Here is an 8,952-nt window from a genome sequence, read left to right as displayed (position 1 = left end):
CACCCTCCTCATTTGTATGCTCGATATAGTATGTATACTTAATTAGCTGTCATACCAGGATATCGAGCTAGTGTAATCATCTTGCTCTCATCCCTCAAATATATTCATAAAAATGTTTATCCGCAAAAATTTTAATTTTTTTTAAAATGTTTTTCTATCCGCAGGGTTTTTAAGGGACCCTCCACTTATGGAATGGCATGTACGATCCACAAGGGCTTCTTTAAACCCTCTTAATGAGTTAAAATGCGGAAAATAAACCTCAATTAAAAATAATCCATTTAAGCCATACAAATAAGAATATCTTGTTCATCCTTGGTCAGACAAAGGTTAAAAGGGCACCGTTGTGAATCGGACTTGCTATAAACTAGGGTCCTATTGAAATCACGTCTACATCCCCTTTAACAGGGATATATGTTTTTTTACTTTGGCTTTACCCTTTAACAGTCCTTGAGCTTGCCATGTTTCCTTGTATATATATTTCTAGAATAATCGTCTGTCTATACTGGGATTAATGATACAAACTTCTGGACTTGGAGCTTTGGACCATTTCCCCAATCCTTTTCTGATTTCCCCCATTCTTCTCTAGTTCTCCCATTCTTCTCTAGTTCCCTCATTCTTCTCTAGTTCCCCCATTCTTCTCTAGTTCCCCCATTCTTCTCTAGTCCCCCCATTATTCTCTAGTTCCCCCATTCTTCTCTAGTTCTCCCATTCTTCTCTAGTTCCCCCATTCTTCTCTAGTTTCTCCATTCTTCTCGAGGTTCCCCATTCTTCTCTAGTTCCCCCATTCTTCTCTAGTTCCCCCATTCTTCTCTAGTTCCTCCATTCTTCTCTAGTTCCTCCATTCTTCTCTAGTTCCCCCATTCTTCTCTAGTTCCCCCATTCTTCTCTAGTCCCCCCATTCTTCACTAGTTACCCCATTCTTCTCTAGTTCCCCCATTCTTCTCTAGTTCCCCCAATCCTAAGTCCACTTATTTTTCTCTGCATTATAGATTCGTCCATATTTAGTGAAAACTGGGAGAACGTATGGTTGCACAGTATATTTTGATGCTTTTTTGTTTTGTTTTTTGAAGTTTTAGTAAATGAATGAAAAGTTGATCTTTTTAAACGTGGGAAAAAACTTATGGTTGGTTCTTAGGATTCTTAAAGGATAAAACATTTATTTTTTTATTCCCATTCCATCTCGAACCGTTATATCATTCTCAATCCAGCAGGGCATATTTATTTTTATTTTTACTTGCATGTAAAAGAACGGCCGGACCCTCCCACGCCTAAAGCCAAGTTGATTAGGCCTCCTAGAAATGGGTTAAACTATTAGTTAAACCACAAGAATTAATCAGTAGACCAGTTTTGGTAGACAGTAGCGTTTAAATATTCAAATATTTTACTCCCATTTCTGTTATTACCTATCTCTATAAAACCTCTCATTAGGACGCCGCGCCGGCCTATTACATTAAATAGATATTTTCTATATATACACACATAAATAAATATATTTATAACGTGATATTGCATCATTTCTACAACATGTTGTAGTTTTTACAGAAATATCATTAATTATTACAAATAAGAACCAGTTACAAAATAAAACTAAAATATTTTCAATCGTTTACACATCTCTTTTTTCAGATTAGCTTCTTTATCAGATTCAGCTTTTGGGAAAATTTAGAAAATAAAAAGATTTTTTTGGGTCAATGAACAGTTGAAGTGCATCTTTTTGTTTTAAAATCTACTTACCTAGCCTTTAGCCTAGGGTACGTCAGTTTGGATTTTTTCTGTTAGCAATGAAAGGGGTTTATTTTTAAATAATATTTGAAGATTTAACGACCCCCCCCCCCCCACACTATACTAACTCTCTTCGTTGTCCCTCTTCGCACTTAGTGTACTCCTGAGTGTCCCAAAATCTATGCATGCTACTCAATGCTCATAAATTTCAACAGAAAATATCAAACAGTTTGAATGTACTTTTCCAAACATTAAAAAAAAATATTTGATCATGTTATATTTCTGTACATATTTCTGTACCACAATGTACAGTGTACATGTTCTCAAAATTTCATATTTTTTTCTTCAAAATTACTTAACTCTTACTGATTTCTGAATATAGCACCGTCAAGGATTATTTTTTTTAACTTTTTTAAACATCCTGACGCCGAGCTGCCTGGATCTACTGCCTGGGACTGCCTGAACTGTGCACGCATCTTCAACTGCATGTCAACATAAGTAGAACTGAAGATGACTGAAATTATTTTATGCATTGAACTCGAATGTTAAATAGGATGGCATGCACTTGTCCGAACAGTTGTTTGCCGTACGGGTGGAGATAAAAGTTGTTTTTGTAGGGGGATCTTGCATGAATTTTAAAAGGGGAATACCTATCTGAGGGGGGGGGGTGCCCCGTTGGGATTAGATTTACGTTTGCATGTTTAATATTTCGTTCCGTGTTTGATAAAAACACCAAAATCTCAGATTTTATCACGGAAATATTAAGCAATCATGACCCCCATCTCTCGCCCTTAAATTACATTGTACTTTTACCATACACCCCTCCCCCCTCCCCCCAAAACAGGTCCATTCTCTTAGGATTCTAATTATCGACAACCAATAGATAAACATCCTTTATGAATAAATCATTCTGAGATATATTCTTATATTCTATTATTTGTTTATTACGGTGGGTAATTCTAAGATGGATGTATAGGAAGAAAGGCAATGAAATGATGAAGTGAAGGGATGGGAGTAGCCTGGAAGAAAGGCAATGAATGGATGAGAAGTGAAGGGAGGGGGAGGGGCTTGGAAGAAAGGCAATGAAAGAATGAAAAGGAAAGGGGGAGTGGACTGGAAGAAAGGCAATAAAAGAATGAAAAGTAAAAGGGGGAAGTGGCCTGGTAGAAAGGCAATGCGAGGATGATAAGTGAAGGGGGTAGTGGTCTGAAAGACGAGCAATGAAAGGATGAGAAATGTAGAAGGGGGGGGGGGGGGGCCTGGAAGATAGGTAATAAAAGAATGAAAAGTGAAGGGGGGTGGCGGCCTGGAAGTAAGGGAATGAAAGGATAACAAGTGAAGGTAGGGGGTAAGTAACATGGAAGAGAAGCAATTAAAGGATGAGAAGAGAAGGGGGAGTGGTCTGGAAGAAAGGCAATGAAAGGAAGAGATGTGAAAGGGGGGGGGCCTGGAAGACCTTGAAACTATGCATTAGATATTTTATCCTTGAAGTTATGTGGGCGTATTATCTAATTATCTAACTCCTTGGTTCCTAGCTCAGCAATATTCATTAATTTAGTTTTTATCAGTTTTTTTAAATTCATTAGGTGATCCTTGCTATAACTGTCAAAATAACACAAGAAATGGTATCTTATTTTCCAAAAATATTTCTGACAGGAATATTCTAAAAGTGTAAAGTGTGTTCTCCCAGAATGTAATTTGATTTTTGTATAGGAAATCTTATAGGATTCATGGTGTTATTATTTTTTCTTTATCTATAGTATTTTATATTTCTTTATTAATTACGCTCGATCTCTATTATCCTAATCCCTCTTGAGAAGCTTATACATTTATCCTCAATCTAAACTCTAGATAATAAATTGAGCATAACATTCCTCCTCACCTCCCTCCCTCATTTTGTTTTCGGGTCGTTTTATATCTAAATACGGCATTTTCACGCCTATCCATACTTAATTCTCATTCATTTTCCTTGTTTTTTTTTAAATCTAGAACGTTTTCTTGTCCTAAACCTATTCATAAACCTATTCCGTTTTACTTACACGTCAAATTCTTTGCTCCCAAGTCCCTTTCCTTGGCCCTATACTTCTTGTCCTATTTATTGTTACCTAATCCTAACAATTACATAGTAATTGTTACCTATTTCACCTTTACCCTCTTTCTTTTCTTATTTCAGTTGATATTTTCTTAATATATATTTACTCACGCAACTTGGCAATTTTTCTCTTATATTAATTAGTAACTATCACGCCCAGTTCAGTGGTTCCTCTTATAGGGTTGTTTTTCAATATGTATCTGTCATCCTTTGCTGTTTGTTAGTTAATCATTGTATTATTCTCTCTTAATCTTACTTAACCTTACTTGTTATTGTGTTCACATCGTTCTGTTGATTTCTTATCTAGTTTCAATGTCATCTGTCCACTCGTTAATCCAACAATCTTAATCTACTTTTCTATCAGTCAATATTTTAATAAATTTACAAATCTGTAGAAACATCTTGTTTATTCAGATCATCGTCATTAGTCATTAATATATTTTCAGAAGATAATTAATGTGTTTAGGCCCAGCTCATATTAATTTCACAATTTTTCTTTCATATTCCAATTTTTCTGAATTACTGTCAGTTTTTTAAAATAACATTTTAATAAAAGTGTTCTGTAAAGTGTATTTCTGTAAAACTATCTGTATTAATGAAGATCAGTGTAGTATGGTGTATATCTGTACTCTAGTTAAATACAATCTGAAGGATCTAACCTCTCATAAACCATTGTTTGGTTTGCAATAACCCTGAAATTTTTGCATTTTAATTAGCAAAGCCTAGGCTTGAAGGAGCTTCTTTAAAACATTGTTCTTCTGTCAGTTTGTCTGTTTTCTGTTTTAATTCTAAGTTTAATTATTATTCTATTATTATTCTCAGTTGAAAGACTTTACAATGTATTTAGAGATGCCTCGGGTATACACTATAGTACATACAGTTTACGTTCGTCGTTAGATTAGAGTAGGGTATTATATTTATCTTAAAAATCCCCCCCCCCATCACTTCTCAAAAAACTATTTAGAGTTATTTCAAGCAAACTTGGGGGAAAATAACGTTTAACTTTTGAAGGAAACACCCCTCCCCCCTCCCTTCCTCCTTTTAAGGTCAACATTGTCACATATTTTCTTTTTAACTTCCCTCCTTCCTTTTGGAGAAACCTCATACCGAACTAAACCTAAGAAATTTAATCTTCTGATAAAGTTTATCAGATCAGGGTTTTGTACACAATTCATTTTTTCTTTTTATTTTTATTTTTCAGTTCTTTCCTTTTCCGTGCTGGGTTTTACTCGTTGGGCACATTTAGAAATGGTTGAATCAATTTCTTTTGAATGAATAAATAAAGAATGTTTTAGATATGTCTCTTACTTCTTTGTAAAGGTATGAATAAGATATATTATACCAAATGTTAAAAAAAAATATTCTTTTAATCCTAGAATTTATAATCCCCTTCCCTTTCTCTCTTGTTAAGGTTCTAGGAATGAAGAGAACAAAGAACAGAAAAGTTTATTTCTAGTCTTTTAAAAAAAATTCTGATGAACTCTTCTCGCAACATTCTTTTATCGAAAGAATAACAGACTTTATTTCTAATCGTAAAAATATAGAATCTAGAGAAAGGGAAATATAATATTAAAAGATAAATGTAAAGCTATGTTGTTTGTTACTGGACAACACAAGTCAATACTCAGATAGTCATTATTTTTTTCTGAAGAAACCCTTTCTTTGTGCACCCCCCCCCCCCCCCACACACATTCTTCATTATACATGAAGCTACGCAATGCTTTCCCTTCATTATGCGCTATGTGGAATACTTAGCAACACGATAACCCATGGGAGTTTTTGTTTTGTGGGAGAGGGGGTAGGGGGGAGTAGGAATTTAGATTTTATAACCCTGAAAGTCAGGTGCGGTGGGGGAAAAATTTGGTGCCCCCTATTAGATATTCCTTAAAAGTAAATATAAAGTAAAAATTAACTACATTTTTATTGCTTTTATTCTTAAAATTCAAATTAAAAGGATTTATTTCTTCAGGGTGATGTCTTCTCAATTTTTTAAGCCACTTCAGGGAGGGGGGGTGTCTTCTTAATTTTTTTAAGCCACTTTTTATTGATAGTTTTTTTCATGATGAATCTGTAATGAATGATTTATGCTTTAGGTTGAAAGTCATGATGACAATTTATTAATTTTTGTTAGAATGGATGTGGGAGGGAATCTAATTTATTATCTAGTAATTCAGATAATGTTTCCGGGTTTTTTTTAGCATTTTAATCGATAATATTCTGGTAAAGGAAAACTTTTTTGTCTGTCAGTCTGTCTGTCTGTCTGTCTATCTGACTGTTCTTAATTTCTCTCTAAAATGACAATATGCGGGGATCTTTCCCAGTGTAAATATTATCTAGAAATTTTAATTAAACTTTAAATTAACCTCCTCCTTGATCATATTTGTAGAGGAATTTTTAGCTCAAGATCTCGGGGCTTTGTGGTTTAAAGCAATGGCCAGGGGGGGGGGAGATTGAAATTTAGAAACCTTGGGAATTAAAATAAAAATTCTTTAGGTTTGATTTAATATTTTTTTGAACATGAGGGGGGTAAACTTGAAGGTGTTCTTACCCAGGTAAGAAGGTCTTTTAATAAAAAAATTACATTTCGAGTAAGATGTGCAAAGGGAGTGGATGGGATTGAATAAGAATTTGACTAATTGTGTAGTGCCAAGGTACGCACGTTTGTCAATAATTGCGACCATAAATCCAAATTTTCTTTTGCTCTTCACTTTCTCTAATGTTTACAAGGGGTAGTTAGACCTTTTGAATATTATATTCTGAAATAATGAAATCAGTTTCACGTTTTTAACATCAAAAATTTTCTACCCAAACGACACCATTGTTTTGACGTATATGGGTATTGTTATATATTATATACGTATTGTTACAAGGAGATTATTATGAGATAAAGAGAGTTTGAGAATGTTAAGTGAATAGGATAGAATATTTTGGACCAGAGTCCTGAGTAGAGCATTCTAAATTCAAATACGAGAACTGTCATTAGCTCCTTACTGTCTTAAACCACCCACACCCTCCCCTTTTTCCATCTTGGGGGGGGGGATCTATGATTACTTGTTCATATCAAAAGAATTTAGTGTTTACCACACATGCAAAATTTATAATCCATTTATATTTTCAACCGGTTGATGAACCTTTTATGTTTCAAACTTAGATATAGGAAAAAGAAAATCGGAATTTGTAGAATTGACTCAATTCCAAATTTTCTGAAGGCAAATAGAATTGATTTTTAAAACAATATAAAGTTTCACCAGGTGAAGTGCATCTTTTTGTTTTAAAATCTACTTACCTAGCCTTTAGCCTAGGGTACGTCAGTTTGGATTTTTTCTGTTAGCAATGAAAGGGGTTTATTTTTAAATAATATTTGAAGATTTAACGACCCCCCCCCCCCCACACTATGGTAGATTATCACAACCAAGTCCAATCAATTTATTCAGAAATCCATATATTCTCACTTTATGATGAAATATTTTAACTCAGGGTCAAATGCCCCCCCCCCCTTCTTGTCGCTCGAAGAAACCAAGGTTCGTTAAGCTTTGCAAAATTTGTTTTCAACGAAATTGTTCAATTAAATGGGGTTTATTGTTGAGAAACAATTTGTCATTTCTTCTAAACTCATTTTTTTCTTACTGTATCATTATAAACTGATATTCTTAGTGTTTGATCTGTTACCGTTAAGTTTATGTTTTTGGCCAGTGTTTTGACAGAGGTTTTTGTCCCAAGCTTTTAGAATACTTGAGATAGGGGGGCTGGTAAACTCCATTTATGTAAGGTTAAACTATTTATCATTTTATCACTTTTTTTCATGCTTTGAACGACAAATTGTTTACTAAAACATACAATTGCTAGGAAAATATATTAGTCCATATCTTTTTTAGAAATATATTTGGATAGAAGAGAGAGAGATCACGTGATCCAATTGGATTTAAGCACCAACCATTCCATCCCAGAAATTCCTTTCATTAAAAGTTTCCTTGAAAAGACATATTTTTTCCTTTTTCTCTACTCCCAAACCTGCTCCTTCAACTTCTATTCCTTGTGGACCCCCTCCCCTCCAACCTTTTAAATTGTACTTGCTCATTTTAAGGGGGGGGGGGGGTATTTCTACTCGTACTTATCCCTTATCCTCCTTTTCCCTAATCCCCCTTCCCCTTCATCCCCTAGGGAATTCAAATAGAGGAATTCTCCCAGAACCATTCTTCTCTAGCTTGCAAACCAAAAGGGTTTAGTTGGGGGATTTACTTACAGCCCCCCCCCCCTAGTCGGTATCTAGTTGGTATTCAGCAACCTGCCTTGGATTATCTAGATAACAATAAACCATTGTTTCTTTGACATCGTGTCATTGGCGCTGGATTTGTTTTCAGGGGGTGGGGGGTTATTTTAAAAAGCATAGGTCTTGAAATATGTATTGTTCATGAACGATTTTACTGCATGTAAACAAAGTTTAATGTGTGAGGCATGAAATGATTTATTACTAGGGCAGCATGGCTGGAAATTGGCCTTTCTTTTTCCTTCCTACCTAGAATTAGATTTCCTTTGTGTGTGTATTGAGGGGAATATAGGAATATATATATATATAGGGGTTTATATCCTTCCTATATCATCCTGCTTTATTCCACGTACTCCATCTTATTAGGGCCAGTGTTAGATCTTGGGGGGGGGGGGGGGGGTTTGCTTTCTTGTTTTATTTCTTGCTCTTTTTACTCTGGAAAGATTTTATACCGTTTTTGATTTAAATTTTTTACATTCTTCAAACCCTTCATTCTCTTCCACCATCTTTTTCAATCTTTGTTCCAAATATTTTTTGTTGAATTTTACTCTCAGAAGTTAGTTTCCCCGGAGCGTAATTAACGGTTCTTTTATCTTTATTTTGCTATAAGTTTAATCACTTTTTCAACAATATTCACTACAACTTTTAAACTATCCATTACAACTTGAAATACTTTTTAAATCCCTAACTAGGGAAGGGGATTTGCCTTTAAAGGTTTGAGGTTAACATCTAAATTTTATAAATCACAGTTAAGATTTTGCTTGTCTTAGTTTGCAACATGTGTGCAACAACTTGCAAAAAAACAACTTAAGCTTATTTTTCTATTTCATGCCATAGTTGGCATTTTTGTGTTTCATCCCCCCCCCCCCCC

At 34.6% G+C, this 8,952-nt stretch overlaps 1 protein-coding gene across 10 annotated transcripts in view; it reads left to right on the top strand.

Moving 5' to 3' along the window:
* The window catches only part of LOC111695359 (RNA binding protein fox-1 homolog 2), a 27,270-nt gene that overhangs the window by 7,536 nt on the left and 10,782 nt on the right, over positions 1–8,952 (top strand). The window lies entirely within an intron of this gene.

This window comes from Eurytemora carolleeae, unplaced genomic scaffold (genome assembly GCF_000591075.1).
Source record: "Eurytemora carolleeae unplaced genomic scaffold, Eaff_2.0 scaffold8, whole genome shotgun sequence".
Classification (NCBI taxonomy): domain Eukaryota; kingdom Metazoa; phylum Arthropoda; class Copepoda; order Calanoida; family Temoridae; genus Eurytemora; species Eurytemora carolleeae.
This window is presented reverse-complemented; position numbering and strand designations above follow the sequence as displayed.